General features: G+C 44.6%; 61 non-coding genes across 61 annotated transcripts; all 61 read right to left on the bottom strand.

Annotated features, from left to right (window-relative positions):
- Nucleotides 1–54: 54 nt before the first annotated feature.
- LOC148559019 (5S ribosomal RNA) lies at nt 55–173 on the bottom strand. Its single transcript, XR_015886552.1, has one exon. It is a non-coding gene; the product is annotated as a 5S ribosomal RNA (ribosomal RNA).
- A 236-nt stretch (nt 174–409) lies between these two features.
- On the bottom strand, nt 410–528 carry LOC148559018 (5S ribosomal RNA). The gene has a single exon (XR_015889090.1). It is a non-coding gene; the product is annotated as a 5S ribosomal RNA (ribosomal RNA).
- Nucleotides 529–721: 193 nt separating this feature from the next.
- Nucleotides 722–840, bottom strand: LOC148559017 (5S ribosomal RNA). Its single transcript, XR_015886541.1, has one exon. It is a non-coding gene; the product is annotated as a 5S ribosomal RNA (ribosomal RNA).
- Nucleotides 841–950: 110 nt separating this feature from the next.
- On the bottom strand, nt 951–1,069 carry LOC148559016 (5S ribosomal RNA). Its single transcript, XR_015890749.1, has one exon. It is a non-coding gene; the product is annotated as a 5S ribosomal RNA (ribosomal RNA).
- Nucleotides 1,070–1,250: 181 nt separating this feature from the next.
- LOC148559015 (5S ribosomal RNA) lies at nt 1,251–1,369 on the bottom strand. Its single transcript, XR_015886530.1, has one exon. It is a non-coding gene; the product is annotated as a 5S ribosomal RNA (ribosomal RNA).
- Nucleotides 1,370–1,602: 233 nt separating this feature from the next.
- On the bottom strand, nt 1,603–1,721 carry LOC148559014 (5S ribosomal RNA). Its single transcript, XR_015886519.1, has one exon. It is a non-coding gene; the product is annotated as a 5S ribosomal RNA (ribosomal RNA).
- Nucleotides 1,722–1,902: 181 nt separating this feature from the next.
- On the bottom strand, nt 1,903–2,021 carry LOC148559013 (5S ribosomal RNA). The gene has a single exon (XR_015886508.1). It is a non-coding gene; the product is annotated as a 5S ribosomal RNA (ribosomal RNA).
- Nucleotides 2,022–2,254: 233 nt separating this feature from the next.
- LOC148559012 (5S ribosomal RNA) lies at nt 2,255–2,373 on the bottom strand. The gene has a single exon (XR_015889089.1). It is a non-coding gene; the product is annotated as a 5S ribosomal RNA (ribosomal RNA).
- A 198-nt stretch (nt 2,374–2,571) lies between these two features.
- Nucleotides 2,572–2,690, bottom strand: LOC148559011 (5S ribosomal RNA). Its single transcript, XR_015888882.1, has one exon. It is a non-coding gene; the product is annotated as a 5S ribosomal RNA (ribosomal RNA).
- Nucleotides 2,691–2,915: 225 nt separating this feature from the next.
- On the bottom strand, nt 2,916–3,034 carry LOC148559010 (5S ribosomal RNA). The gene has a single exon (XR_015886497.1). It is a non-coding gene; the product is annotated as a 5S ribosomal RNA (ribosomal RNA).
- A 204-nt stretch (nt 3,035–3,238) lies between these two features.
- On the bottom strand, nt 3,239–3,357 carry LOC148559009 (5S ribosomal RNA). Its single transcript, XR_015889690.1, has one exon. It is a non-coding gene; the product is annotated as a 5S ribosomal RNA (ribosomal RNA).
- A 195-nt stretch (nt 3,358–3,552) lies between these two features.
- LOC148559008 (5S ribosomal RNA) lies at nt 3,553–3,671 on the bottom strand. The gene has a single exon (XR_015889990.1). It is a non-coding gene; the product is annotated as a 5S ribosomal RNA (ribosomal RNA).
- Nucleotides 3,672–3,865: 194 nt separating this feature from the next.
- Nucleotides 3,866–3,984, bottom strand: LOC148559007 (5S ribosomal RNA). Its single transcript, XR_015889088.1, has one exon. It is a non-coding gene; the product is annotated as a 5S ribosomal RNA (ribosomal RNA).
- A 191-nt stretch (nt 3,985–4,175) lies between these two features.
- LOC148559006 (5S ribosomal RNA) lies at nt 4,176–4,294 on the bottom strand. The gene has a single exon (XR_015889784.1). It is a non-coding gene; the product is annotated as a 5S ribosomal RNA (ribosomal RNA).
- Nucleotides 4,295–4,484: 190 nt separating this feature from the next.
- LOC148559005 (5S ribosomal RNA) lies at nt 4,485–4,603 on the bottom strand. The gene has a single exon (XR_015889652.1). It is a non-coding gene; the product is annotated as a 5S ribosomal RNA (ribosomal RNA).
- Nucleotides 4,604–4,833: 230 nt separating this feature from the next.
- Nucleotides 4,834–4,952, bottom strand: LOC148559004 (5S ribosomal RNA). The gene has a single exon (XR_015890632.1). It is a non-coding gene; the product is annotated as a 5S ribosomal RNA (ribosomal RNA).
- Nucleotides 4,953–5,149: 197 nt separating this feature from the next.
- On the bottom strand, nt 5,150–5,268 carry LOC148559003 (5S ribosomal RNA). Its single transcript, XR_015886781.1, has one exon. It is a non-coding gene; the product is annotated as a 5S ribosomal RNA (ribosomal RNA).
- A 207-nt stretch (nt 5,269–5,475) lies between these two features.
- On the bottom strand, nt 5,476–5,594 carry LOC148559002 (5S ribosomal RNA). The gene has a single exon (XR_015890494.1). It is a non-coding gene; the product is annotated as a 5S ribosomal RNA (ribosomal RNA).
- Nucleotides 5,595–5,803: 209 nt separating this feature from the next.
- On the bottom strand, nt 5,804–5,922 carry LOC148559001 (5S ribosomal RNA). Its single transcript, XR_015890631.1, has one exon. It is a non-coding gene; the product is annotated as a 5S ribosomal RNA (ribosomal RNA).
- Nucleotides 5,923–6,118: 196 nt separating this feature from the next.
- Nucleotides 6,119–6,237, bottom strand: LOC148559000 (5S ribosomal RNA). The gene has a single exon (XR_015886670.1). It is a non-coding gene; the product is annotated as a 5S ribosomal RNA (ribosomal RNA).
- A 205-nt stretch (nt 6,238–6,442) lies between these two features.
- Nucleotides 6,443–6,561, bottom strand: LOC148558999 (5S ribosomal RNA). The gene has a single exon (XR_015891216.1). It is a non-coding gene; the product is annotated as a 5S ribosomal RNA (ribosomal RNA).
- A 209-nt stretch (nt 6,562–6,770) lies between these two features.
- LOC148558998 (5S ribosomal RNA) lies at nt 6,771–6,889 on the bottom strand. Its single transcript, XR_015890630.1, has one exon. It is a non-coding gene; the product is annotated as a 5S ribosomal RNA (ribosomal RNA).
- A 210-nt stretch (nt 6,890–7,099) lies between these two features.
- LOC148558997 (5S ribosomal RNA) lies at nt 7,100–7,218 on the bottom strand. The gene has a single exon (XR_015890493.1). It is a non-coding gene; the product is annotated as a 5S ribosomal RNA (ribosomal RNA).
- Nucleotides 7,219–7,426: 208 nt separating this feature from the next.
- On the bottom strand, nt 7,427–7,545 carry LOC148558996 (5S ribosomal RNA). Its single transcript, XR_015890628.1, has one exon. It is a non-coding gene; the product is annotated as a 5S ribosomal RNA (ribosomal RNA).
- A 196-nt stretch (nt 7,546–7,741) lies between these two features.
- Nucleotides 7,742–7,860, bottom strand: LOC148558995 (5S ribosomal RNA). Its single transcript, XR_015886558.1, has one exon. It is a non-coding gene; the product is annotated as a 5S ribosomal RNA (ribosomal RNA).
- Nucleotides 7,861–8,073: 213 nt separating this feature from the next.
- On the bottom strand, nt 8,074–8,192 carry LOC148558994 (5S ribosomal RNA). The gene has a single exon (XR_015890492.1). It is a non-coding gene; the product is annotated as a 5S ribosomal RNA (ribosomal RNA).
- A 205-nt stretch (nt 8,193–8,397) lies between these two features.
- LOC148558993 (5S ribosomal RNA) lies at nt 8,398–8,516 on the bottom strand. The gene has a single exon (XR_015890218.1). It is a non-coding gene; the product is annotated as a 5S ribosomal RNA (ribosomal RNA).
- Nucleotides 8,517–8,724: 208 nt separating this feature from the next.
- Nucleotides 8,725–8,843, bottom strand: LOC148558992 (5S ribosomal RNA). Its single transcript, XR_015888720.1, has one exon. It is a non-coding gene; the product is annotated as a 5S ribosomal RNA (ribosomal RNA).
- Nucleotides 8,844–9,053: 210 nt separating this feature from the next.
- LOC148558991 (5S ribosomal RNA) lies at nt 9,054–9,172 on the bottom strand. Its single transcript, XR_015888719.1, has one exon. It is a non-coding gene; the product is annotated as a 5S ribosomal RNA (ribosomal RNA).
- Nucleotides 9,173–9,393: 221 nt separating this feature from the next.
- On the bottom strand, nt 9,394–9,512 carry LOC148558990 (5S ribosomal RNA). Its single transcript, XR_015889087.1, has one exon. It is a non-coding gene; the product is annotated as a 5S ribosomal RNA (ribosomal RNA).
- Nucleotides 9,513–9,693: 181 nt separating this feature from the next.
- Nucleotides 9,694–9,812, bottom strand: LOC148558989 (5S ribosomal RNA). Its single transcript, XR_015886486.1, has one exon. It is a non-coding gene; the product is annotated as a 5S ribosomal RNA (ribosomal RNA).
- Nucleotides 9,813–10,034: 222 nt separating this feature from the next.
- LOC148558988 (5S ribosomal RNA) lies at nt 10,035–10,153 on the bottom strand. Its single transcript, XR_015890938.1, has one exon. It is a non-coding gene; the product is annotated as a 5S ribosomal RNA (ribosomal RNA).
- Nucleotides 10,154–10,334: 181 nt separating this feature from the next.
- LOC148558987 (5S ribosomal RNA) lies at nt 10,335–10,453 on the bottom strand. Its single transcript, XR_015888927.1, has one exon. It is a non-coding gene; the product is annotated as a 5S ribosomal RNA (ribosomal RNA).
- Nucleotides 10,454–10,684: 231 nt separating this feature from the next.
- Nucleotides 10,685–10,803, bottom strand: LOC148558986 (5S ribosomal RNA). Its single transcript, XR_015888744.1, has one exon. It is a non-coding gene; the product is annotated as a 5S ribosomal RNA (ribosomal RNA).
- Nucleotides 10,804–11,042: 239 nt separating this feature from the next.
- On the bottom strand, nt 11,043–11,161 carry LOC148558985 (5S ribosomal RNA). Its single transcript, XR_015889086.1, has one exon. It is a non-coding gene; the product is annotated as a 5S ribosomal RNA (ribosomal RNA).
- Nucleotides 11,162–11,342: 181 nt separating this feature from the next.
- LOC148558984 (5S ribosomal RNA) lies at nt 11,343–11,461 on the bottom strand. The gene has a single exon (XR_015886475.1). It is a non-coding gene; the product is annotated as a 5S ribosomal RNA (ribosomal RNA).
- A 205-nt stretch (nt 11,462–11,666) lies between these two features.
- Nucleotides 11,667–11,785, bottom strand: LOC148558983 (5S ribosomal RNA). The gene has a single exon (XR_015888717.1). It is a non-coding gene; the product is annotated as a 5S ribosomal RNA (ribosomal RNA).
- Nucleotides 11,786–11,991: 206 nt separating this feature from the next.
- LOC148558982 (5S ribosomal RNA) lies at nt 11,992–12,110 on the bottom strand. Its single transcript, XR_015889931.1, has one exon. It is a non-coding gene; the product is annotated as a 5S ribosomal RNA (ribosomal RNA).
- Nucleotides 12,111–12,291: 181 nt separating this feature from the next.
- On the bottom strand, nt 12,292–12,410 carry LOC148558981 (5S ribosomal RNA). Its single transcript, XR_015888804.1, has one exon. It is a non-coding gene; the product is annotated as a 5S ribosomal RNA (ribosomal RNA).
- A 208-nt stretch (nt 12,411–12,618) lies between these two features.
- On the bottom strand, nt 12,619–12,737 carry LOC148558980 (5S ribosomal RNA). The gene has a single exon (XR_015888716.1). It is a non-coding gene; the product is annotated as a 5S ribosomal RNA (ribosomal RNA).
- Nucleotides 12,738–12,943: 206 nt separating this feature from the next.
- LOC148558979 (5S ribosomal RNA) lies at nt 12,944–13,062 on the bottom strand. The gene has a single exon (XR_015889930.1). It is a non-coding gene; the product is annotated as a 5S ribosomal RNA (ribosomal RNA).
- A 181-nt stretch (nt 13,063–13,243) lies between these two features.
- LOC148558978 (5S ribosomal RNA) lies at nt 13,244–13,362 on the bottom strand. The gene has a single exon (XR_015888803.1). It is a non-coding gene; the product is annotated as a 5S ribosomal RNA (ribosomal RNA).
- A 233-nt stretch (nt 13,363–13,595) lies between these two features.
- On the bottom strand, nt 13,596–13,714 carry LOC148558977 (5S ribosomal RNA). The gene has a single exon (XR_015886464.1). It is a non-coding gene; the product is annotated as a 5S ribosomal RNA (ribosomal RNA).
- A 208-nt stretch (nt 13,715–13,922) lies between these two features.
- LOC148558976 (5S ribosomal RNA) lies at nt 13,923–14,041 on the bottom strand. The gene has a single exon (XR_015886453.1). It is a non-coding gene; the product is annotated as a 5S ribosomal RNA (ribosomal RNA).
- Nucleotides 14,042–14,269: 228 nt separating this feature from the next.
- Nucleotides 14,270–14,388, bottom strand: LOC148558975 (5S ribosomal RNA). Its single transcript, XR_015890216.1, has one exon. It is a non-coding gene; the product is annotated as a 5S ribosomal RNA (ribosomal RNA).
- A 211-nt stretch (nt 14,389–14,599) lies between these two features.
- Nucleotides 14,600–14,718, bottom strand: LOC148558974 (5S ribosomal RNA). Its single transcript, XR_015889812.1, has one exon. It is a non-coding gene; the product is annotated as a 5S ribosomal RNA (ribosomal RNA).
- A 224-nt stretch (nt 14,719–14,942) lies between these two features.
- On the bottom strand, nt 14,943–15,061 carry LOC148558973 (5S ribosomal RNA). Its single transcript, XR_015889085.1, has one exon. It is a non-coding gene; the product is annotated as a 5S ribosomal RNA (ribosomal RNA).
- A 181-nt stretch (nt 15,062–15,242) lies between these two features.
- LOC148558972 (5S ribosomal RNA) lies at nt 15,243–15,361 on the bottom strand. Its single transcript, XR_015886441.1, has one exon. It is a non-coding gene; the product is annotated as a 5S ribosomal RNA (ribosomal RNA).
- A 206-nt stretch (nt 15,362–15,567) lies between these two features.
- On the bottom strand, nt 15,568–15,686 carry LOC148558971 (5S ribosomal RNA). Its single transcript, XR_015889083.1, has one exon. It is a non-coding gene; the product is annotated as a 5S ribosomal RNA (ribosomal RNA).
- A 181-nt stretch (nt 15,687–15,867) lies between these two features.
- On the bottom strand, nt 15,868–15,986 carry LOC148558970 (5S ribosomal RNA). Its single transcript, XR_015886430.1, has one exon. It is a non-coding gene; the product is annotated as a 5S ribosomal RNA (ribosomal RNA).
- Nucleotides 15,987–16,196: 210 nt separating this feature from the next.
- On the bottom strand, nt 16,197–16,315 carry LOC148558969 (5S ribosomal RNA). The gene has a single exon (XR_015890299.1). It is a non-coding gene; the product is annotated as a 5S ribosomal RNA (ribosomal RNA).
- A 181-nt stretch (nt 16,316–16,496) lies between these two features.
- On the bottom strand, nt 16,497–16,615 carry LOC148558968 (5S ribosomal RNA). Its single transcript, XR_015889736.1, has one exon. It is a non-coding gene; the product is annotated as a 5S ribosomal RNA (ribosomal RNA).
- A 224-nt stretch (nt 16,616–16,839) lies between these two features.
- Nucleotides 16,840–16,958, bottom strand: LOC148558967 (5S ribosomal RNA). Its single transcript, XR_015888715.1, has one exon. It is a non-coding gene; the product is annotated as a 5S ribosomal RNA (ribosomal RNA).
- Nucleotides 16,959–17,192: 234 nt separating this feature from the next.
- Nucleotides 17,193–17,311, bottom strand: LOC148558966 (5S ribosomal RNA). Its single transcript, XR_015890215.1, has one exon. It is a non-coding gene; the product is annotated as a 5S ribosomal RNA (ribosomal RNA).
- Nucleotides 17,312–17,515: 204 nt separating this feature from the next.
- On the bottom strand, nt 17,516–17,634 carry LOC148558965 (5S ribosomal RNA). The gene has a single exon (XR_015888714.1). It is a non-coding gene; the product is annotated as a 5S ribosomal RNA (ribosomal RNA).
- A 223-nt stretch (nt 17,635–17,857) lies between these two features.
- Nucleotides 17,858–17,976, bottom strand: LOC148558964 (5S ribosomal RNA). The gene has a single exon (XR_015890298.1). It is a non-coding gene; the product is annotated as a 5S ribosomal RNA (ribosomal RNA).
- Nucleotides 17,977–18,181: 205 nt separating this feature from the next.
- LOC148558963 (5S ribosomal RNA) lies at nt 18,182–18,300 on the bottom strand. Its single transcript, XR_015888713.1, has one exon. It is a non-coding gene; the product is annotated as a 5S ribosomal RNA (ribosomal RNA).
- A 223-nt stretch (nt 18,301–18,523) lies between these two features.
- On the bottom strand, nt 18,524–18,642 carry LOC148558962 (5S ribosomal RNA). Its single transcript, XR_015889082.1, has one exon. It is a non-coding gene; the product is annotated as a 5S ribosomal RNA (ribosomal RNA).
- A 181-nt stretch (nt 18,643–18,823) lies between these two features.
- On the bottom strand, nt 18,824–18,942 carry LOC148558961 (5S ribosomal RNA). The gene has a single exon (XR_015889696.1). It is a non-coding gene; the product is annotated as a 5S ribosomal RNA (ribosomal RNA).
- Nucleotides 18,943–19,174: 232 nt separating this feature from the next.
- LOC148558960 (5S ribosomal RNA) lies at nt 19,175–19,293 on the bottom strand. The gene has a single exon (XR_015888712.1). It is a non-coding gene; the product is annotated as a 5S ribosomal RNA (ribosomal RNA).
- Nucleotides 19,294–19,859: 566 nt separating this feature from the next.
- On the bottom strand, nt 19,860–19,978 carry LOC148558959 (5S ribosomal RNA). Its single transcript, XR_015886419.1, has one exon. It is a non-coding gene; the product is annotated as a 5S ribosomal RNA (ribosomal RNA).
- Nucleotides 19,979–20,127: the final 149 nt, after the last annotated feature.

Genomic DNA, 20,127 nt, shown 5'->3' with positions numbered 1-20,127 from the left:
AAAGAACGAGGGTAAGCACGACGTAAAAAAAAAAAAAAAAAAAAAAAAAAAAAAGAGGTGCAACACGAGGACTTCCCAGGAGGTCACCCATCCTAGTACTACTCTCGCCCAAGCACGCTTAACTGCGGAGTTCTGATGGGATCCGGTGCATTAGTGCTGGTATGATCGCACCTATTAAAATATGCGCACATAATTATCATATGCATGTCTCGCGACGTAGGGTAAGTCGAGTTGCGAAACCCTGCGGGGCCCATGCGAACTTGCCTAAAATGAGGTCATTGAGACTCGCTTTAGCTAAACTATTCAAGATAGCGCCGTTTAAAGAACGAGGGCAAGCACGACGTAAAAAAAAAAAAAAAAAAAAAAAAAAAAAAAAAAAAAAAAAAAAAAAAAAAAAAAAAAAAAAAAAGAGGTGCAACACGAGGACTTCCCAGGAGGTCACCCATCCTAGTACTACTCTCGCCCAAGCACGCTTAACTGCGGAGTTCTGATGGGATCCGGTGAATTAGTGCTGGTATGATCGCACCTATTAAAATATGCGCACATAATTATCATATGCATGTCTCGCGACGTAGGGTAAGTCGAGTTGCAAATCCCTGCGGGGCCCGTGGGAGCTTGCCTAAAATCAGGTCATTGAGACTCGCTTTAACAAAACTGTGCAAGATAGCGCCGTTTAAAGAACGAGGATAAGCACGACGTAAAAAAAAAAAAAAAAAAAAAAGAGGTGCAACACGAGGACTTCCCAGGAGGTCACCCATCCTAGTACTACTCTCGCCCAAGCACGCTTAACTGCGGAGTTCTGATGGGATCCGGTGCATTAGTGCTGGTATGATCGCACCTATTAAAATATGCGCACATAATTATCATATGCATGTCTCGCGACGTAGGGTAAGTCGAGTTGCGAAACCCTGCGGGGCCCGTGCGAACTTGCCTAAAATGAGGTCAAAAAAGAGGTGCAACACGAGGACTTCCCAGGAGGTCACCCATCCTAGTAATACTCTCGCCCAAGCACGCTTAACTGCGGAGTTCTGATGGGATCCGGTGAATTAGTGCTGGTATGATCGCACCTATTAAAATATGCGCACATAATTATCATATGCATGTCTCGCGACGTAGGGTAAGTCGAGTTGCAAATCCCTGCGGGGCCCGTGGGAGCTTGCCTAAAATCAGGTCATTGAGACTCGCTTTAACTAAACTGTGCAAGATAGCGCCGTTTAAAGAACGAGGGTAAGCACGACGTAAAAAAAAAAGAGGTGCAACACGAGGACTTCCCAGGAGGTCACCCATCCTAGTACTACTCTCGCCCAAGCACGCTTAACTGCGGAGTTCTGATGGGATCCGGTGCATTAGTGCTGGTATGATCGCACCTATTATAATATGCGCACATAATTATCATATGCATGTCTTGCGACGTAGGGTAAGTCGAGCTGCGAATCCCTGCGGGGCCCGTGTGAGCTTGCCTAAAATGAGGTCATTGAGACTCGCTTTAGCTAAACTATTCAAGATAGCGCCGTTTAAAGAACGAGGGTAAGCACGACGTAAAAAAAAAAAAAAAAAAAAAAAAAAAAAAAAAAAAAAAAAAAAAAAAAAAAAAAAAAAAAAGAGGTGCAACACGAGGACTTCCCAGGAGGTCACCCATCCTAGTACTACTCTCGCCCAAGCACGCTTAACTGCGGAGTTCTGATGGGATCCGGTGCATTAGTGCTGGTATGATCGCACCTATTAAAATATGCGCACATAATTATCATATGCATGTCTCGCGACGTAGGGTAAGTCGAGTTGCAAATCCCTGCGGGGCCCGTGGGAGCTTGCCTAAAATCAGGTCATTGAGACTCGCTTTAACTAAACTGTGCAAGATAGCGCCGTTTAAAGAACGAGGGTAAGCACGACGTAAAAAAAAAAGAGGTGCAACACGAGGACTTCCCAGGAGGTCACCCATCCTAGTACTACTCTCGCCCAAGCACGCTTAACTGCGGAGTTCTGATGGGATCCGGTGCATTAGTGCTGGTATGATCGCACCTATTATAATATGCGCACATAATTATCATATGCATGTCTTGCGACGTAGGGTAAGTCGAGCTGCGAATCCCTGCGGGGCCCGTGCGAGCTTGCCTAAAATGAGGTCATTGAGACTCGCTTTAGCTAAACTATTCAAGATAGTGCCATTTAAAGAACGAGCGTAGGCACGACGTAAAAAAAAAAAAAAAAAAAAAAAAAAAAAAAAAAAAAAAAAAAAAAAAAAAAAAAAAAAAAAGAGGTGCAACACGAGGACTTCCCAGGAGGTCACCCATCCTAGTACTACTCTCGCCCAAGCACGCTTAACTGCGGAGTTCTGATGGGATCCGGTGAATTAGTGCTGGTATGATCGCACCTATTAAAATATGCGCACATAATTATCATATGCATGTCTCGCGACGTAGGGTAAGTCGAGTTGCAAATCCCTGCGGGGCCCGTGGGAGCTTGCCTAAAATGAGGTCATTGAGACTCGCTTTAACTAAACTGTGCAAGATAGCGCCGTTTAAAGAACGAGGGTAAGCACGACGTAAAAAAAAAAAAAAAAAAAAAAAAAAAGAGGTGCAACACGAGGACTTCCCAGGAGGTCACCCATCCTAGTACTACTCCCGCCCAAGCACGCTTGACTGCGGAGTTCTGATGGGATCCGGTGCATTAGTGCTGGTATGATCGCACCTATTATAATATGCGCACATAATTATCATATGCATGTCTTGCGACGTAGGGTAAGTCGAGCTGCGAATCCCTGCGGGGCCCGTGCGAGCTTGCCTAAAATGAGGTCATTGAGACTCGCTTTAGCTAAACTATTCAAGATAGCGCCGTTTAAAGAACGAGGGTAAGCACGATGTAAAAAAAAAAAAAAAAAAAAAAAAAAAAAAAAAAAAAAAAAAAAAAAAAAAAAAGAGGTGCAACACGAGGACTTCCCAGGAGGTCACCCATCCTAGTACTACTCTCGCCCAAGCACGCTTAACTGCGGAGTTCTGATGGGATCCGGTGCATTAGTGCTGGTATGATCGCACCTATTATAATATGCGCACATAATTATCATATGCATGTCTTGCGACGTAGGGTAAGTCGAGCTGCGAATCCGTGCGGGGCCTGTGGGAGCTTGCCTAAAATCAGGTCATTGAGACTCGCTTTAGCTAAACTATTCAAGATAGCGCCGTTTAAAGAACGAGGGTAAGCACGACGTAAAAAAAAAAAAAAAAAAAAAAAAAAAAAAAAAGAGGTACAACACGAGGACTTCCCAGGAGGTCACCCATCCTAGTACTACTCTCGCCCAAGCACGCTTAACTACGGAGTTCTGATGGGATCCGGTGCATTAGTGCTGGTATGATCGCACCTATTAAAATATGCGCACATAATTATCATATGCATGTCTCGCGACGTAGGGTAAGTCGAGTTGCAAATCCCTGCGGGGCCCGTGGGAGCTTGCCTAAAATCAGGTCATTGAGACTCGCTTTAACTAAACTGTGCAAGATAGCGCCGTTTAAAGAACGAGGGTAAGCACGACGTAAAAAAAAAAAAAAAAAAAAAAAAGAGGTGCAACACGAGGACTTCCCAGGAGGTCACCCATCCTAGTACTACTCCCGCCCAAGTACGCTTAACTGCGGAGTTCTGATGGGATCCGGTGCATTAGTGCTGGTATGATCACACCTATTATAATATGCGCACATAATTATCATATGCGTGTCTTGCGACGTAGGGTAAGTCGAGCTGCGAATCCCTGCGGGGCCCGTGCGAGCTTGCCTAAAATGAGGTCATTGAGACTCGCTTTAGCTAAACTATTCAAGATAGCGCCGTTTAAAGAACGAGGGCAAGCACGACGTAAAAAAAAAAAAAAAAAAAAAAAGAGGTGCAACACGAGGACTTCCCAGGAGGTCACCCATCCTAGTACTACTCTCGCCCAAGCACGCTTAACTGCGGAGTTCTGATGGGATCCGGTGAATTAGTGCTGGTATGATCGCACCTATTAAAATATGCGCACAAAATTATCATATGCATGTCTCGCGACGTAGGGTAAGTCGAGTTGCAAATCCCTGCGGGGCCCGTGGGAGCTTGCCTAAAATCAGGTCATTGAGACTCGCTTTAACAAAACTGTGCAAGATAGCGCCGTTTAAAGAACGAGGGTAAGCACGACGTAAAAAAAAAAAAAAAAAAAAGAGGTGCAAAACGAGGACTTCCCAGGAGGTCACCCATCCTAGTACTACTCTCGCCCAAGCACGCTTAACTACGGAGTTCTGATGGGATCCGGTGCATTAGTGCTGGTATGATCACACCTATTAAAATATGCGCACATAATTATCATATGCATGTCTTGCGACGTAGGGTAAGTCGAGCTGCGAATCCCTGCGGGGCCCGTGCGAGCTTGCCTAAAATGAGGTCATTGAGACTCGCTTTAGCTAAACTATTCAAGATAGTGCCGTTTAAAGAACGAGGGTAGGCACGACGTAAAAAAAAAAAAAAAAAAAGAGGTGCAACACAAGGACTTCCCAGGAGGTCACCCATTCTAGTACTACTCTCGCCCAAGCACGCTTAACTGCGGAGTTCTGATGGGATCCGGTGCATTAGTGCTGGTATGATCGCACCTATTATAATATGCGCACATAATTATCATATGCATGTCTTGCGACGTAGGGTAAGTCGAGCTGCGAATCCCTGCGGGGCCCGTGCGAGCTTGCCTAAAATGAGGTCATTGAGACTCGCTTTAGCTAAACTATTCAAGATAGTGCCGTTTAAAGAACGAGCGTAGGCACGACGTAAAAAAAAAAAAAAAAAAAAAAAAAAAAAAAAAAAAAAAAAAAAAAAAAAAAAAAAAAAGAGGTGGAACACGAGGACTTCCCAGGAGGTCACCCATCCTAGTACTACTCTCGCCCAAGCACGCTTAACTGCGGAGTTCTGATGGGATCCGGTGCATTAGTGCTGGTATGATCGCACCTATTAAAATATGCGCACATAATTATCATATGCATGTCTTGCGACGTAGGGTAAGTCGAGCTGCGAATCCCTGCGGGGCCCGTGCGAGCTTGCCTAAAATGAGGTCATTGAGACTCGCTTTAGCTAAACTATTCAAGATAGTGCCGTTTAAAGAACGAGGGTAGGCACGACGTAAAAAAAAAAAAAAAAAAAAAAAAAAGAGGTGCAACACGAGGACTTCCCAGGAGGTCACCCATCCTAGTACTACCCTCGCCCAAGCACGCTTAACTGCGGAGTTCTGATGGGATCCGGTGCATTAGTGCTGGTATGATCGCACCTATTATAATATGCGCACATAATTATCATATGCATGTCTTGCGACGTAGGGTAAGTCGAGCTGCGAATCCCTGCGGGGCCCGTGCGAGCTTGCCTAAAATCAGGTCATTGAGACTCGCTTTAGCTAAACTATTCAAGATAGTGCCGTTTAAAGAACGAGGGTAGGCACGACGTAAAAAAAAAAAAAAAAAAAAAAAAAAAAAAAAAAAAGAGGTGCAACACGAGGACTTCCCAGGAGGTCACCCATCCAAGTACTACTCTCGCCCAAGCACGCTTAACTGCGGAGTTCTGATGGGATCCGGTGAATTAGTGTTGGTATGATCGCACCTATTAAAATATGCGCACATAATTATCATATGCATGTCTCGCGACGTAGGGTAAGTCGAGTTGCAAATCCCTGCGGGGCCCGTGCGAGCTTGCCTAAATCAGGTCATTGAGACTCGCTTTAACTAAACTGTGCAAGATAGCGCCGTTTAAAGAACGAGGGTAAGCACGACGTAAAAAAAAAAAAAAAAAAAAAAAAAAAAAAAAAAAAAAAGAGGTGGAACACGAGGACTTCCCAGGAGGTCACCCATCCTAGTACTACTCTCGCCCAAGCACGCTTAACTGCGGAGTTCTGATGGGATCCGGTGCATTAGTGCTGGTATGATCGCACCTATTAAAATATGCGCACATAATTATCATATGCATGTCTTGCGACATAGGGTAAGTCGAGCTGCGAATCCCTGCGGGGCCCGTGCGAGCTTGCCTAAAATGAGGTCATTGAGACTCGCTTTAGCTAAACTATTCAAGATAGTGCCGTTTAAAGAACGAGGGTAGGCACGACGTAAAAAAAAAAAAAAAAAAAAAAAAAGAGGTGCAACACGAGGACTTCCCAGGAGGTCACCCATCCTAGTACTACCCTCGCCCAAGCACGCTTAACTGCGGAGTTCTGATGGGATCCGGTGCATTAGTGCTGGTATGATCGCACCTATTATAATATGCGCACATAATTATCATATGCATGTCTTGCGACGTAGGGTAAGTCGAGCTGCGAATCCCTGCGGGGCCCGTGCGAGCTTGCCTAAAATCAGGTCATTGAGACTCGCTTTAGCTAAACTATTCAAGATAGTGCCGTTTAAAGAACGAGGGTAGGCACGACGTAAAAAAAAAAAAAAAAAAAAAAAAAAAAAAAAAAGAGGTGCAACACGAGGACTTCCCAGGAGGTCACCCATCCAAGTACATCTCTCGCCCAAGCACGCTTAACTGCGGAGTTCTGATGGGATCCGGTGAATTAGTGTTGGTATGATCGCACCTATTAAAATATGCGCACATAATTATCATATGCATGTCTCGCGACGTAGGGTAAGTCGAGTTGCAAATCCCTGCGGGGCCCGTGCGAGCTTGCCTAAATCAGGTCATTGAGACTCGCTTTAACTAAACTGTGCAAGATAGCGCCGTTTAAAGAACGAGGGTAAGCACGACGTAAAAAAAAAAAAAAAAAAAAAAAAAAAAAAAAAAAAAAAGAGGTGGAACACGAGGACTTCCCAGGAGGTCACCCATCCTAGTACTACTCTCGCCCAAGCACGCTTAACTGCGGAGTTCTGATGGGATCCGGTGCATTAGTGCTGGTATGATCGCACCTATTATAATATGCGCACATAATTATCATATGCATGTCTTGCGACGTAGGGTAAGTCGAGCTGCGAATCCCTGCGGGGCCCGTGCGAGCTTGCCTAAAATCAGGTCATTGAGACTCGCTTTAGCTAAACTATTCAAGATAGTGCCGTTTAAAGAACGAGGGTAGGCACGACGTAAAAAAAAAAAAAAAAAAAAAAAAAAAAAAAAAAAAAAAGAGGTGCAACACGAGGACTTCCCAGGAGGTCACCCATCCAAGTACTACTCTCGCCCAAGCACGCTTAACTGCGGAGTTCTGATGGGATCCGGTGAATTAGTGTTGGTATGATCGCACCTATTAAAATATGCGCACATAATTATCATATGCATGTCTCGCGACGTAGGGTAAGTCGAGTTGCAAATCCCTGCGGGGCCCGTGCGAGCTTGCCTAAATCAGGTCATTGAGACTCGCTTTAACTAAACTGTGCAAGATAGCGCCGTTTAAAGAACGAGGGTAAGCACGACGTAAAAAAAAAAAAAAAAAAAAAAAAAAAAAAAAAAAAAAGAGGTGGAACACGAGGACTTCCCAGGAGGTCACCCATCCTAGTACTACTCTCGCCCAAGCACGCTTAACTGCGGAGTTCTGATGGGATCCGGTGCATTAGTGCTGGTATGATCGCACCTATTAAAATATGCGCACATAATTATCATATGCATGTCTTGCGACATAGGGTAAGTCGAGCTGCGAATCCCTGCGGGGCCCGTGCGAGCTTGCCTAAAATGAGGTCATTGAGACTCGCTTTAGCTAAACTATTCAAGATAGTGCCGTTTAAAGAACGAGGGTAGGCACGACGTAAAAAAAAAAAAAAAAAAAAAAAAAGAGGTGCAACACGAGGACTTCCCAGGAGGTCACCCATCCTAGTACTACCCTCGCCCAAGCACGCTTAACTGCGGAGTTCTGATGGGATCCGGTGCATTAGTGCTGGTATGATCGCACCTATTATAATATGCGCACATAATTATCATATGCATGTCTTGCGACGTAGGGTAAGTCGAGCTGCGAATCCCTGCGGGGCCCGTGCGAGCTTGCCTAAAATCAGGTCATTGAGACTCGCTTTAGCTAAACTATTCAAGATAGTGCCGTTTAAAGAACGAGGGTAGGCACGACGTAAAAAAAAAAAAAAAAAAAAAAAAAAAAAAAAAAAAAAAAAAGAGGTGCAACACGAGGACTTCCCAGGAGGTCACCCATCCAAGTACTACTCTCGCCCAAGCACGCTTAACTGCGGAGTTCTGATGGGATCCGGTGAATTAGTGTTGGTATGATCGCACCTATTAAAATATGCGCACATAATTATCATATGCATGTCTCGCGACGTAGGGTAAGTCGAGTTGCAAATCCCTGCGGGGCCCGTGCGAGCTTGCCTAAATCAGGTCATTGAGACTCGCTTTAACTAAACTGTGCAAGATAGCGCCGTTTAAAGAACGAGGGCAAGCACGACGTAAAAAAAAAAAAAAAAAAAAAAAAAAAAAAAAAAAGAGGTGCAACCCGAGGACTTCCCAGGAGGTCACCCATCCTAGTACTACTCTCGCCCAAGCACGCTTAACTGCGGAGTTCTGATGGGATCCGGTGAATTAGTGCTGGTATGATCGCACCTATTAAAATATGCGCACATAATTATCATATGCATGTCTCGCGACGTAGGGTAAGTCGAGTTGCAAATCCCTGCGGGGCCCGTGGGAGCTTGCCTAAAATCAGGTCATTGAGACTCGCTTTAACAAAACTGTGCAAGATAGCGCCGTTTAAAGAACGAGGATAAGCACGACGTAAAAAAAAAAAAAAAAAAAAAAAAAAAAAAAAAAAAAGAGGTGCAACACGAGGACTTCTCAGGAGGTCACCCATCCTAGTACTACTCTCGCCCAAGCACGCTTAACTGCGGAGTTCTGATGGGATCCGGTGCATTAGTGCTGGTATGATCGCACCTATTAAAATATGCGCACATAATTATCATATGCATGTCTCGCGACGTAGGGTAAGTCGAGTTGCGAAACCCTGCGGGGCCCGTGCGAACTTGCCTAAAATGAGGTCATTGAGACTCGCTTTAGCTAAACTATTCAAGATAGCGCCGTTTAAAGAACGAGGGTAAGCACGACGTAAAAAAAAAAAAAAAAAAAAAAAAAAAAAAAAAAAAAAAGAGGTGCAACACGAGGACTTCTCAGGAGGTCACCCATCCTAGTACTACTCTCGCCCAAGCACGCTTAACTGCGGAGTTCTGATGGGATCCGGTGCATTAGTGCTGGTATGATCGCACCTATTAAAATATGCGCACATAATTATCATATGCATGTCTCGCGACGTAGGGTAAGTCGAGTTGCGAAACCCTGCGGGGCCCGTGCGAACTTGCCTAAAATGAGGTCATTGAGACTCGCTTTAGCTAAACTATTCAAGATAGCGCCGTTTAAAGAACGAGGGTAAGCACGACGTAAAAAAAAAAAAAAAAAAAAAAAAAAAAAAAAAAAAAAAGAAAAAAAAAAGAGGTGCAACACGAGGACTTCCCAGGAGGTCACCCATCCTAGTACTACTCTCGCCCAAGCACGCTTAACTGCGGAGTTCTGATGGGATCCGGTGAATTAGTGCTGGTATGATCGCACCTATTAAAATATGCGCACATAATTATCATATGCATGTCTCGCGACGTAGGGTAAGTCGAGTTGCAAATCCCTGCGGGGCCCGTGGGAGCTTGCCTAAAATCAGGTCATTGAGACTCGCTTTAACTAAACTGTGCAAGATAGCGCCGTTTAAAGAACGAGGGTAAGCACGACGTAAAAAAAAAAGAGGTGCAACACGAGGACTTCCCAGGAGGTCACCCATCCTAGTACTACTCTCGCCCAAGCACGCTTAACTGCGGAGTTCTGATGGGATCCGGTGCATTAGTGCTGGTATGATCGCACCTATTATAATATGCGCACATAATTATCATATGCATGTCTTGCGACGTAGGGTAAGTCGAGCTGCGAATCCCTGCGGGGCCCGTGCGAGCTTGCCTAAAATGAGGTCATTGAGACTCGCTTTAGCTAAACTATTCAAGATAGCGCCGTTTAAAGAACGAGGGTAAGCACGACGTAAAAAAAAAAAAAAAAAAAAAAAAAAAAAAAAAAAAAAAAAAAAAAAAAAAGAGGTGCAACACGAGGACTTCCCAGGAGGTCACCCATCCTAGTACTACTCTCGCCCAAGCACGCTTAACTGCAGAGTTCTGATGGGATCCGGTGCATTAGTGCTGGTATGATCGTACCTATTAAAATATGCGCACATAATTATCATATGCATGTCTCGCGACGTAGGGTAAGTCGAGTTGCAAATCCCTGCGGGGCCCGTGGGAGCTTGCCTAAAATCAGGTCATTGAGACTCGCTTTAACTAAACTGTGCAAGATAGCGCCGTTTAAAGAACGAGGGTAAGCACGACGTAAAAAAAAAAGAGGTGCAACACGAGGACTTCCCAGGAGGTCACCCATCCTAGTACTACTCTCGCCCAAGCACGCTTAACTGCGGAGTTCTGATGGGATCCGGTGCATTAGTACTGGTATGATCGCACCTATTATAATATGCGCACATAATTATCATATGCATGTCTTGCGACGTAGGGTAAGTCGAGCTGCGAATCCCTGCGGGGCCCGTGCGAGCTTGCCTAAAATGAGGTCATTGAGACTCGCTTTAGCTAAACTATTCAAGATAGCGCCGTTTAAAGAACGAGGGTAAGCACGACGTAAAAAAAAAAAAAAAAAAAAAAAAAAAAAAAAAAAAAAAAAAAAAAAAAAAAAAAAAAAAGAGGTGCAACACGAGGACTTCTCACGAGGTCACCCATCCTAGTACTACTCTCGCCCAAGCACGCTTAACTGCGGAGTTCTGATGGGATCCGGTGCATTAGTGCTGGTATGATCGCACCTATTAAAATATGCGCACATAATTATCATATGCATGTCTCGCGACGTAGGGTAAGTCGAGTTGCGAAAACCTGCGGGGCCCGTGCGAACTTGCCTAAAATGAGGTCATTGAGACTCGCTTTAGCTAAACTATTCAAGATAGCGCCGTTTAAAGAACGAGGGTAAGCACGACGTAAAAAAAAAAAAAAAAAAAAAAAAAAAAAAAAAAAAAAAAAAAAAAAAAAAAAAAAAAAAAAAAAAAAGAGGTGCAACACGAGGACTTCCCAGGAGGTCACCCATCCTAGTACTACTCTCGCCCAAGCACGCTTAACTGCGGAGTTCTGATGGGATCCGGTGAATTAGTGCTGGTATGATCGCACCTATTAAAATATGCGCACATAATTATCATATGCATGTCTCGCGACGTAGGGTAAGTCGAGTTGCAAATCCCTGCGGGGCCCGTGGGAGCTTGCCTAAAATCAGGTCATTGAGACTCGCTTTAACTAAACTGTGCAAGATAGCGCCGTTTAAAGAACGAGGGTAAGCACGACGTAAAAAAAAAAGAGGTGCAACACGAGGACTTCCCAGGAGGTCACCCATCCTAGTACTACTCTCGCCCAAGCACGCTTAACTGCGGAGTTCTGATGGGATCCGGTGCATTAGTGCTGGTATGATCGCACCTATTATAATATGCGCACATAATTATCATATGCATGTCTTGCGACGTAGGGTAAGTCGAGCTGCGAATCCCTGCGGGGCCCGTGCGAGCTTGCCTAAAATGAGGTCATTGAGACTCGCTTTAGCTAAACTATTCAAGATAGCGCCGTTTAAAGAACGAGGGTAAGCACGACGTAAAAAAAAAAAAAAAAAAAAAAAAAAAAAAAAAAGAGGTGCAACACGAGGACTTCTCAGGAGGTCACCCATCCTAGTACTACTCTCGCCCAAGCACGCTTAACTGCGGAGTTCTGATGGGATCCGGTGCATTAGTGCTGGTATGATCGCACCTATTAAAATATGCGCACATAATTATCATATGCATGTCTCGCGACGTAGGGTAAGTCGAGTTGCGAAACCCTGCGGGGCCCGTGCGAACTTGCCTAAAATGAGGTCATTGAGACTCGCTTTAGCTAAACTATTCAAGATAGCGCCGTTTAAAGAACGAGGGTAAGCACGACGTAAAAAAAAAAAAAAAAAAAAAAAAAAAAAAAAAAAGAGGTGCAACACGAGGACTTCCCAGGAGGCCACCCATCCTAGTACTACTCTCGCCCAAGCACGCTTAACTGCGGAGTTCTGATGGGATCCGGTGAATTAGTGCTGGTATGATCGCACCTATTAAAATATGCGCACATAATTATCATATGCATGTCTCGCGACGTAGGGTAAGTCGAGTTGCAAATCCCTGCGGGGCCCGTGGGAGCTTGCCTAAAATCAGGTCATTGAGACTCGCTTTAACTAAACTGTGCAAGATAGCGCCGTTTAAAGAACGAGGGTAAGCACGACGTAAAAAAAAAAGAGGTGCAACACGAGGACTTCCCAGGAGGTCACCCATCCTAGTACTACTCTCGCCCAAGCACGCTTAACTGCGGAGTTCTGATGGGATCCGGTGCATTAGTGCTGGTATGATCACACCTATTATAATATGCGCACATAATTATCATATGCGTGTCTTGCGACGTAGGGTAAGTCGAGCTGCGAATCCCTGCGGGGCCCGTGCGAGCTTGCCTAAAATGAGGTCATTGAGACTCGCTTTAGCTAAACTATTCAAGATAGCGCCGTTTAAAGAACGAGGGTAAGCACGACGTAAAAAAAAAAAAAAAAAAAAAAAAAAAAAAAAAAAAAGAGGTGCAACACGAGGACTTCTCAGGAGGTCACCCATCCTAGTACTACTCTCGCCCAAGCACGCTTAACTGCGGAGTTCTGATGGGATCCGGTGCATTAGTGCTGGTATGATCGCACCTATTAAAATATGCGCACATAATTATCATATGCATGTCTCGCGACGTAGGGTAAGTCGAGTTGCGAAACCCTGCGGGGCCCGTGCGAACTTGCCTAAAATGAGGTCATTGAGACTCGCTTTAGCTAAACTATTCAAGATAGCGCCGTTTAAAGAACGAGGGTAAGCACGACGTAAAAAAAAAAAAAAAAAAAAAAAAAAAAAAAAAAAGAGGTGCAACACGAGGACTTCCCAGGAGGCCACCCATCCTAGTACTACTCTCGCCCAAGCACGCTTAACTGCGGAGTTCTGATGGGATCCGGTGAATTAGTGCTGGTATGATCGCACCTATTAAAATATGCGCACATAATTATCATATGCATGTCTCGCGACGTAGGGTAAGTCGAGTTGCAAATCCCTGCGGGGCCCGTGGGAGCTTGCCTAAAATCAGGTCATTGAGACTCGCTTTAACTAAACTGTGCAAGATAGCGCCGTTTAAAGAACGAGGGTAAGCACGACGTAAAAAAAAAAGAGGTGCAACACGAGGACTTCCCAGGAGGTCACCCATCCTAGTACTACTCTCGCCCAAGCACGCTTAACTGCGGAGTTCTGATGGGATCCGGTGCATTAGTGCTGGTATGATCACACCTATTATAATATGCGCACATAATTATCATATGCGTGTCTTGCGACGTAGGGTAAGTCGAGCTGCGAATCCCTGCGGGGCCCGTGCGAGCTTGCCTAAAATGAGGTCATTGAGACTCGCTTTAGCTAAACTATTCAAGATAGCGCCGTTTAAAGAACGAGGGTAAGCACGACGTAAAAAAAAAAAAAAAAAAAAAAAAAAAAAAAAAAAAAAAAAAAAAAAAAAAAAAAAAAAAAAGAGGTGCAACACGAGGACTTCCCAGGAGGTCACCCATCCTAGTACTACTCTCGCCCAAGCACGCTTAACTGCGGAGTTCTGATGGGATCCGGTGCATTAGTGCTGGTATGATCGCACCTATTATAATATGCGCACATAATTATCATATGCATGTCTTGCGACGTAGGGTAAGTCGAGCTGCGAATCCCTGCGGGGCCCGTGCGAGCTTGCCTAAAATGAGGTCATTGAGACTCGCTTTAGCTAAACTATTCAAGATAGCGCCGTTTAAAGAACGAGGGTAAGCACGACGTAAAAAAAAAAAAAAAAAAAAAAAAAAAAAAAAAAAAAGAGGTGCAACACGAGGACTTCCCAGGAGGTCACCCATCCTAGTACTACTCTCGCCCAAGCACGCTTAACTGCGGAGTTCTGATGGGATCCGGTGCATTAGTGCTGGTATGATCGCACCTATTAAAATATGCGCACATAATTATCATATGCATGTCTCGCGACGTAGGGTAAATCGAGTTGCGAAACCCTGCGGGGCCCATGCGAACTTGCCTAAAATGAGGTCATTGAGACTCGCTTTAGCTAAACTATTCAAGATAGCGCCGTTTAAAGAACGAGGGCAAGCACGACGTAAAAAAAAAAAAAAAAAAAAAAAAAAAAAAAAAAAAAAAAAAAAAAAAAAAAAAAAAGAGGTGCAACCCGAGGACTTCCCAGGAGGTCACCCATCCTAGTACTACTCTCGCCCAAGCACGCTTAACTGCGGAGTTCTGATGGGATCCGGTGAATTAGTGCTGGTATGATCGCACCTATTAAAATATGCGCACATAATTATCATATGCATGTCTCGCGACGTAGGGTAAGTCGAGTTGCAAATCCCTGCGGGGCCCGTGGGAGCTTGCCTAAAATCAGGTCATTGAGACTCGCTTTAACAAAACTGTGCAAGATAGCGCCGTTTAAAGAACGAGGATAAGCACGACGTAAAAAAAAAAAAAAAAAAAAAAAAAAAAAAAAAAAAAAAAGAGGTGCAACACGAGGACTTCTCAGGAGGTCACCCATCCTAGTACTACTCTCACCCAAGCACGCTTAACTGCGGAGTTCTGATGGGATCCGGTGCATTAGTGCTGGTATGATCGCACCTATTAAAATATGCGCACATAATTATCATATGCATGTCTCGCGACGTAGGGTAAGTCGAGTTGCGAAACCCTGCGGGGCCCGTGCGAACTTGCCTAAAATGAGGTCATTGAGACTCGCTTTAGCTAAACTATTCAAGATAGCGCCGTTTAAAGAACGAGGGTAAGCACGACGTAAAAAAAAAAAAAAAAAAAAAAAAAAAAAAAAAAAAAAAAAAGAAAAAAAAAAGAGGTGCAACACGAGGACTTCCCAGGAGGTCACCCATCCTAGTACTACTCTCGCCCAAGCACGCTTAACTGCGGAGTTCTGATGGGATCCGGTGAATTAGTGCTGGTATGATCGCACCTATTAAAATATGCGCACATAATTATCATATGCATGTCTCGCGACGTAGGGTAAGTCGAGTTGCAAATCCCTGCGGGGCCCGTGGGAGCTTGCCTAAAATCAGGTCATTGAGACTCGCTTTAACTAAACTGTGCAAGATAGCGCCGTTTAAAGAACGAGGGTAAGCACGACGTAAAAAAAAAAGAGGTGCAACACGAGGACTTCCCAGGAGGTCACCCATCCTAGTACTACTCTCGCCCAAGCACGCTTAACTGCGGAGTTCTGATGGGATCCGGTGCATTAGTGCTGGTATGATCGCACCTATTATAATATGCGCACATAATTATCATATGCATGTCTTGCGACGTAGGGTAAGTCGAGCTGCGAATCCCTGCGGGGCCCGTGCGAGCTTGCCTAAAATGAGGTCATTGAGACTCGCTTTAGCTAAACTATTCAAGATAGCGCCGTTTAAAGAACGAGGGTAAGCACGACGTAAAAAAAAAAAAAAAAAAAAAAAAAAAAAAAAAAAGAGGTGCAACACGAGGACTTCCCAGGAGGTCACCCATCCTAGTACTACTCTCGCCCAAGCACGCTTAACTGCGGAGTTCTGATGGGATCCGGTGAATTAGTGCTGGTATGATCGCACCTATTAAAATATGCGCACATAATTATCATATGCATGTCTCGCGACGTAGGGTAAGTCGAGTTGCAAATCCCTGCGGGGCCCGTGGGAGCTTGCCTAAAATCAGGTCATTGAGACTCGCTTTAACTAAACTGTGCAAGATAGCGCCGTTTAAAGAACGAGGGTAAGCACGACGTAAAAAAAAAAGAGGTGCAACACGAGGACTTCCCAGGAGGTCACCCATCCTAGTACTACTCTCGCCCAAGCACGCTTAACTGCGGAGTTCTGATGGGATCCGGTGCATTAGTGCTGGTATGATCGCACCTATTATAATATGCGCACATAATTATCATATGCATGTCTTGCGACGTAGGGTAAGTCGAGCTGCGAATCCCTGCGGGGCCCGTGCGAGCTTGCCTAAAATGAGGTCATTGAGACTCGCTTTAGCTAAACTATTCAAGATAGCGCCGTTTAAAGAACGAGGGTAAGCACGACGTAAAAAAAAAAAAAAAAAAAAAAAAAAAAAAAAAAAAAAAGAGGTGCAACACGAGGACTTCCCAGGAGGTCACCCATCCTAGTACTACTCTCGCCCAAGCACGCTTAACTGCGGAGTTCTGATGGGATCCGGTGCATTAGTGCTGGTATGATCGTACCTATTAAAATCTGCGCACATAATTATCATATGCATGTCTCGCGACGTAGGGTAAGTCGAGTTGCAAATCCCTGCGGGGCCCGTGGGAGCTTGCCTAAAATCAGGTCATTGAGACTCGCTTTAACTAAACTGTGCAAGATAGCGCCGTTTAAAGAACGAGGGTAAGCACGACGTAAAAAAAAAAGAGGTGCAACACGAGGACTTCCCAGGAGGTCACCCATCCTAGTACTACTCTCGCCCAAGCACACTTAACTGCGGAGTTCTGATGGGATCCGGTGCATTAGTACTGGTATGATCGCACCTATTATAATATGCGCACATAATTATCATATGCATGTCTTGCGACGTAGGGTAAGTCGAGCTGCGAATCCCTGCGGGGCCCGTGCGAGCTTGCCTAAAATGAGGTCATTGAGACTCGCTTTAGCTAAACTATTCAAGATAGCGCCGTTTAAAGAACGAGGGTAAGCACGACGTAAAAAAAAAAAAAAAAAAAAAAAAAAAAAAAAAAAAAAAAAAAAAAAAAAAAAGAGGTGCAACACGAGGACTTCTCAGGAGGTCACCCATCCTAGTACTACTCTCGCCCAAGCACGCTTAACTGCGGAGTTCTGATGGGATCCGGTGCATTAGTGCTGGTATGATCGCACCTATTAAAATATGCGCACATAATTATCATATGCATGTCTCGCGACGTAGGGTAAGTCGAGTTGCGAAACCCTGCGGGGCCCGTGCGAACTTGCCTAAAATGAGGTCATTGAGACTCGCTTTAGCTAAACTATTCAAGATAGCGCCGTTTAAAGAACGAGGGTAAGCACGACGTAAAAAAAAAAAAAAAAAAAAAAAAAAAAAAAAAAAAAAAAAAAAAAAAAAAAAAAAAAAAAAAGAGGTGCAACCCGAGGACTTCCCAGGAGGTCACCCATCCTAGTACTACTCTCGCCCAAGCACGCTTAACTGCGGAGTTCTGATGGGATCCGGTGAATTAGTGCTGGTATGATCGCACCTATTAAAATATGCGCACATAATTATCATATGCATGTCTCGCGACGTAGGGTAAGTCGAGTTGCAAATCCCTGCGGGGCCCGTGGGAGCTTGCCTAAAATCAGGTCATTGAGACTCGCTTTAACAAAACTGTGCAAGATAGCGCCGTTTAAAGAACGAGGATAAGCACGACGTAAAAAAAAAAAAAAAAAAAAAAAAAAAAAAAAAGAGGTGCAACACGAGGACTTCTCAGGAGGTCACCCATCCTAGTACTACTCTCGCCCAAGCACGCTTAACTGCGGAGTTCTGATGGGATCCGGTGCATTAGTGCTGGTATGATCGCACCTATTAAAATATGCGCACATAATTATCATATGCATGTCTCGCGACGTAGGGTAAGTCGAGTTGCGAAACCCTGCGGGGCCCGTGCGAACTTGCCTAAAATGAGGTCATTGAGACTCGCTTTAGCTAAACTATTCAAGATAGCGCCGTTTAAAGAACGAGGGTAAGCACGACGTAAAAAAAAAAAAAAAAAAAAAAAAAAAAAAAAAAAAAAAAAAAAAAAAAAAAGAGGTGCAACACGAGGACTTCCCAGGAGGTCACCCATCCTAGTACTACTCTCGCCCAAGCACGCTTAACTGCGGAGTTCTGATGGGATCCGGTGCATTAGTGCTGGTATGATCGTACCTATTATAATATGCGCACATAATTATCATATGCATGTCTTGCGACGTAGGGTAAGTCGAGCTGCGAATCCCTGCGGGGCCCGTGCGAGCTTGCCTAAAATGAGGTCATTGAGACTCGCTTTAGCTAAACTATTCAAGATAGCGCCGTTTAAAGAACGAGGGTAAGCACGACGTAAAAAAAAAAAAAAAAAAAAAAAAAAAAAAAAAAGAGGTGCAACACGAGGACTTCTCAGGAGGTCACCCATCCTAGTACTACTCTCGCCCAAGCACGCTTAACTGCGGAGTTCTGATGGGATCCGGTGCATTAGTGCTGGTATGATCGCACCTATTAAAATATGCGCACATAATTATCATATGCATGTCTCGCGACGTAGGGTAAGTCGAGTTGCGAAACCCTGCGGGGCCCGTGCGAACTTGCCTAAAATGAGGTCATTGAGACTCGCTTTAGCTAAACTATTCAAGATAGCGCCGTTTAAAGAACGAGGGTAAGCACGACGTAAAAAAAAAAAAAAAAAAAAAAAAAAAAAAAAAAAAAAAAAAAAAAAAAAAAGAGGTGCAACACGAGGACTTCCCAGGAGGTCACCCATCCTAGTACTACTCTCGCCCAAGCACGCTTAACTGCGGAGTTCTGATGGGATCCGGTGAATTAGTGCTGGTATGATCGCACCTATTAAAATATGCGCACATAATTATCATATGCATGTCTCGCGACGTAGGGTAAGTCGAGTTGCAAATCCCTGCGGGGCCCGTGGGAGCTTGCCTAAAATCAGGTCATTGAGACTCGCTTTAACTAAACTGTGCAAGATAGCGCCGTTTAAAGAACGAGGGTAAGCACGACGTAAAAAAAAAAGAGGTGCAACACGAGGATTTCCCAGGAGGTCACCCATCCTAGTACTACTCTCGCCCAAGCACGCTTAACTGCGGAGTTCTGATGGGATCCGGTGCATTAGTGCTGGTATGATCGCACCTATTATAATATGCGCACATAATTATCATATGCATGTCTTGCGACGTAGGGTAAGTCGAGCTGCGAATCCCTGCGGGGCCCGTGCGAGCTTGCCTAAAATGAGGTCATTGAGACTCGCTTTAGCTAAACTATTCAAGATAGCGCCGTTTAAAGAACGAGGGTAAGCACGACGTAAAAAAAAAAAAAAAAAAAAAAAAAAAAAAAAAAAAAAAAAAAAAAAAAAAAAAAAAAAAAGAGGTGCAACACGAGGACTTCTCAGGAGGTCACCCATCCTAGTACTACTCTCGCCCAAGCACGCTTAACTGCGGAGTTCTGATGGGATCCGGTGCATTAGTGCTGGTATGATCGCACCTATTAAAATATGCGCACATAATTATCATATGCATGTCTCGCGACGTAGGGTAAGTCGAGTTGCGAAACCCTGCGGGGCCCGTGCGAACTTGCCTAAAATGAGGTCATTGAGACTCGCTTTAGCTAAACTATTCAAGATAGCGCCGTTTAAAGAACGAGGGTAAGCACGACGTAAAAAAAAAAAAAAAAAAAAAAAAAAAAAAAAAAAAAAAAAAAAAAAAAAAAAAAAAAAAAAGAGGTGCAACACGAGGACTTCCCAGGAGGTCACCCATCCTAGTACTACTCTCGCCCAGGAGGTCACCCATCCTAGTACTACTCTCGCCCAAGCACGCTTAACTGCGGAGTTCTGATGGGATCCGGTGAATTAGTGCTGGTATGATCGCACCTATTAAAATATGCGCACATAATTATCATATGCATGTCTCGCGACGTAGGGTAAGTCGAGTTGCAAATCCCTGCGGGGCCCGTGGGAGCTTGCCTAAAATCAGGTCATTGAGACTCGCTTTAACTAAACTGTGCAAGATAGCGCCGTTTAAAGAACGAGGGTAAGCACGACGTAAAAAAAAAAGAGGTGCAACACGAGGACTTCCCAGGAGGTCACCCATCCTAGTACTACTCTCGCCCAAGCACGCTTAACTGCGGAGTTCTGATGGGATCCGGTGCATTAGTGCTGGTATGATCGCACCTATTATAATATGCGCACATAATTATCATATGCATGTCTTGCGACGTAGGGTAAGTCGAGCTGCGAATCCCTGCGGGGCCCGTGCGAGCTTGCCTAAAATGAGGTCATTGAGACTCGCTTTAGCTAAACTATTCAAGATAGCGCCGTTTAA

The sequence above is a fragment of the Arachis ipaensis genome, chromosome B6 (assembly GCF_059453495.1).
Source record: "Arachis ipaensis isolate K30076 ecotype BB chromosome B6, ASM5945349v1, whole genome shotgun sequence".
NCBI classification, from domain to species: Eukaryota; Viridiplantae; Streptophyta; class Magnoliopsida; order Fabales; family Fabaceae; genus Arachis; species Arachis ipaensis.
This window is presented reverse-complemented; position numbering and strand designations above follow the sequence as displayed.